This window comes from Phaethon lepturus, unplaced genomic scaffold (assembly GCF_000687285.1).
Source record: "Phaethon lepturus isolate BGI_N335 unplaced genomic scaffold, ASM68728v1 scaffold40973, whole genome shotgun sequence".
NCBI lineage: Eukaryota > Metazoa > Chordata > Aves > Phaethontiformes > Phaethontidae > Phaethon > Phaethon lepturus.
In genome coordinates, this window is record NW_010529189.1 from 1 (window position 1) to 4369 (window position 4369).

The following is a 4369-nucleotide window of genomic DNA, read 5'->3' on the forward strand; positions in this document are numbered from 1 at the left end:
GCCTTTCCCCCACCCCGAAAACATCTCGCCCGCTGCAGGGGCACCTGATTGCCCGGGACTTTCCTCTTCCCTCTACCGAGGGTTGAACGCCACAGCGTTAAAGACAGGGGAACGTGCTATATTTAGCGGTGGAAGCACGGCGACATATGAATCACCCGCTACCGGCGGGGGGGCTGAAAAAGGGTGCCTGACCTCCAGGCATCCCCAAAAGAGATGGGATTCCCTTTCAAAGGCAGCTGAGTCATGCCCAGAGCAGTGTCTCCGCTATAATTCATTGCATGATCAACGGGCTGCATCGCCCCATAGTGTCTTAGGCCAACTAACACCTTGAAAGCCACCGGCTCTCCGATAAGAAAATTAAAAATAAATCTTTTCCATGCAATAGCATATGAGGAAAATTAAATTATACTATCCATGGGACTCCTTGCTGGAGCAAAGGAAGCAATATGACAGCTGGAGAGTCAATGTCCAGTTCAAGAGTCGTGAGTATCTTCTTTCGGCTTCCCTGCCAACGTTTTATTGTTGTGGCGCGTAATATAGGAAAGCTTTCACGGCACAGCTCAGCTTGCCTTGAGAGATTCACTCAGCAACTTCAGGCTGGCAATAGCACTGAGAGGATTGCATGTCCTGATGCTTTTATTGCCAAAAAAGACAAAGAGAAAATTGGTGGTTTGAAAAACCTATGGGGATGGGGGCGTGGAAATTGATGTTTGTGACTGAAACAAATTGCATCCCCCATGCTTGGGGTGAGGAAATAGTCAGGCATATTGCACGGACCGAGGTGGGCAAAGAGAGCGTAACCCACACTGACAAGCTGCCAAGACGTAGGCAAAATGCTGGTGAGCGCAAAACTTGGTACTTCAGTTGCTCCAGCTTCATTTGCTACGGATGTACAGAGACGATCATAGAAAAGCAAATTTTTCCTACGGACACCTTTGCCCTTTAATTTCCAAACAGATAACTGCATTTTAACAGCGAATATTCCCGTTCAGTGTGCTCCAGGAAAAACTTCTTTCCCATGGACTTTTTGCCTCTTTGGCCAGCGAACAAAACGTTGGGTCAAGTTCATGTGCATTTTCTTAAGGAGCAGCAAATTTAAGGCCTGGCTGTGTTGTCCTTTCATTGTCCTGCTGAGCTGAGACTGAAGAGGTGACTTCAATGCTTTAAGTCAATGAGAATAAATGTAAAAACTCAACTTGGCTACGTGTTTCATGCAGACCTTTGTGAATACTAGCCATGCAGAGCCCGGCTCTGACGGCTCCACAGGTGACCTAGGTGCCTGCTAGTACAGAAGGTGCTGGTGCAGGTCTTGGGCAGGAGAAACAGCTCCAGTTCTGCCCGTTGTTCCTCCACAACTGTGCTTCCTACCTCTTCAGCCATGCTCCTTGAGCTCCATTTCCTACCTGAAGTGGGGTACCTTGGGATAAGGCTTCCTCTTCGCCAAGCTGGTTACCGGGATGGCTATCACAGCGCATACCTGGGCATCCTTGCAAGCCTGATGTGGCCCAGGCTGCCTGCAAGCTTGCAGGCAGGTTCAAGGTCAGAGGTGCAATGAGTTTATGGCACCCACGGCACACCGACACGGCAGAGGGTGGCTGAGCTGTCCTAGAGCCTGGTTAACTCTCTGGGTAGGGGTGAACTGTGAAAAGCAGCCGTGAGCCCGGGAGTTACGCTGGAGCACGAAAGCATCTGAGATGGGGGCACGTGGGTAGCAGAGCCTGACCCCGATGCTTTCAGGAGGAACCCGTGGCTGGAGGTGACCAATATCTCCTGCTGCGAGCAGGCTCCAAAAGCGGGGAATGAGGATATCGAAGGGAGGTGGCACAGACTTCCGAAAACCCAAGCCAGAGCAGTGCTTTGGCCGCGGAGCACCAAGATGATTTAGAAGGTAAAACGCTTGCATTTGTGTCGAATTTCCCTCTCCTCCGCTCCCCAGCACCCACCGGGTTGCCTGTTATTCTCCAGCCCTCCCTTGCTACCCCCACCCGGCTCCCAGCCGCCGTCACCTCGTTGCTCATCGCGGCACCGGCCGGGGTGACGACAGGCGGGCTTTGCAGGCGCCGAGGGGTTGCACCGCGAGCGCTCCGCGGGTCAGAGCCCTCCTCGGCCACCTCCCCGTCCCCGGAGGAGGTCACCTTCTCCTGGAGGGCGAGGGGATGCTGCCTCCTCCCAGGCACCCACCACCCACCTTCTCCTGGGCGTTTCGTGGTAGCCGCGGTGGTGTAAAAACCTAAAAACAGCGTCAACAATGTGCAAACAGGTGTTTCCTATATATACATACGCGTACATATACGTATCCATATATCCCCGACGTGGCACTGAAACTACTTGCTGTTTTCTGTTTAAAAGCTTCAGTTTTTGCCCCGAGGCGGTTGCGAAAACACGGCCATGATACACATTACAGACAGATACCACCACAGAAATCTCCCCTCCTGCAGCTGTGGCGACTCTTTCCCCATAAACATATCAAGTTGAGATCAAAATTCGCTCCCTCCAAATGAATTCCTGCGTCTCCGCTGGCTGCATATTTGTGGCTGTTTAGTATTCCCAATTTAGGCATTGGCAGAAACAAAGAATAAGTGAGTATAAGAACACATATGCTGAGAAATGCAGTGCTGAAGGGTATCCCACCCTTAATTTAAATAGTAGAACTAAAATATCTCGTGTGTGTGTACGTGTGTACACATATGCACATATGTCATGGTACTTAAGCAAACATTAGATCCACAGACCACTGAGCATTTGCTTCTCCTATGTCACATTTGGAAAAGTGCTAATGCCTTATGGGAAATGTGGAAAAAATGTAAATATTTTGTTCCGAAGCAACACAGCTTAGCACTGTGCTTTTCTGACTTTCTCCTCCCTTGCAGCAAACAGCAAGCAAATAATGCACCAAATGCTTCTGCTTTCTCCTTGTATAAACTAATTCTGTCCCTTTGAACCAGCCTAACTGGGACCAGGCTTTTTCCAGGTATGTTTTCAATACTTTTTAAAAATCATCAATTCCTATTGCCTGCCATCTTGGGGGAAAAAACCCCAAACTATCCAAGTCGATTGCCAGAGAAAGGGCTATAGTTGGAAAAATTGGACTCAAATCACCCCCTTTCTAGGCTGATGTAGACACTGACCAAGAGGAAGGGGATGGTTCCCCTTGCAGAAACAGCCAGTTTAGGGCTGGTGCCCACCTGGGCCATCGTCTTGAGGACCTCCAAGGACGCCTGGAAGGACAGCATGGTCGGCCACCCCACACTGCGAATGGCTCAGCAAGTGTGGAGAGACGCTATGGGGTCCCCCACCTACGGGGAGAAGCCGCTGGTCTCCTACGTGGGGAAATACACTCAGCTCTGGGTCAGGAAATTCATCAAAAATATTTTGTCGGTGAAAAAAAAATAATTTTTTTGCAATTTTAGCAAAGCTTGCATGCAAAATGGAGACCTTGACACCGGAATAAGACTGCTTAGCAAACACCAGCTAGAAAGTATTTCATTAAATATCGCTGCCCTCCGAAAGAGCTGCGGGCTCCTGGGCGAACCTGCACACCAGCCCAGCAGAGGTTATTGGTTTAACAGGTTCCTACCACGTTGTGTTTTATGGGACCCTCCCGCATTATTGGATCTATTTTGGCTTGCCGTGAAAAAAACATTCTTGACGAATGGGTTGCTATTACCTCAGCGGCTTCTCGTTATAAGAGGGCACCAGGCAACGGTGGCTGTGCTGGGATTGAGGAATTTTCCGCTGCTCTCCTGCCGCAGAGCTACCGTGCTGAAGCACTTCTGAGACAGTATCATATTCCTCAGCCGTATCTTCACCTACCCATTTTCACCGCATCAGGAAGGTGGTTATTTCTATTACACTTGTGCCAGAAGCTCTCACTGCGCTCAGGACTGGAAAAGCACAGAGATATCCCTCTCTCCAACTGCTGTGGATGTACGTGAGAGCAAGGGCAGCAGCGGGGCGGCTATTCCTCTTTTTTTTTTTTTCTCCCCCCTTTCTTTGCGTGGAAAACTGGCTCCAGCTAAGTGAGCTATGGAAGGTTGCACTGGGAGCTGGTGGCACTTCTGGGAAGAGGACTTGACATGTCACGTGAAGGTTTTAAAGCAAAGGATATGCCACAGCCAACAGGCTCAGGTGAGGTGGGAAACAGGGGCTCAAGTCTTTGTTGTAAGGGTGCCTAGAAGAAGGAGAAGGGCATCACAGAATCATTAAGGTTGGAAAAGACCTTTAAGATCATCAAGTCCAACCATCAACCCAACACCACCATGCTCACTAAACCATGTCCCATAGTGCCACATCCACTGGTGACACCGCCACCTCCCTGGGCAGCCTGTTCCAATGTTTGACCACTCTCTCAGCAAAGAAATTTTTCCTG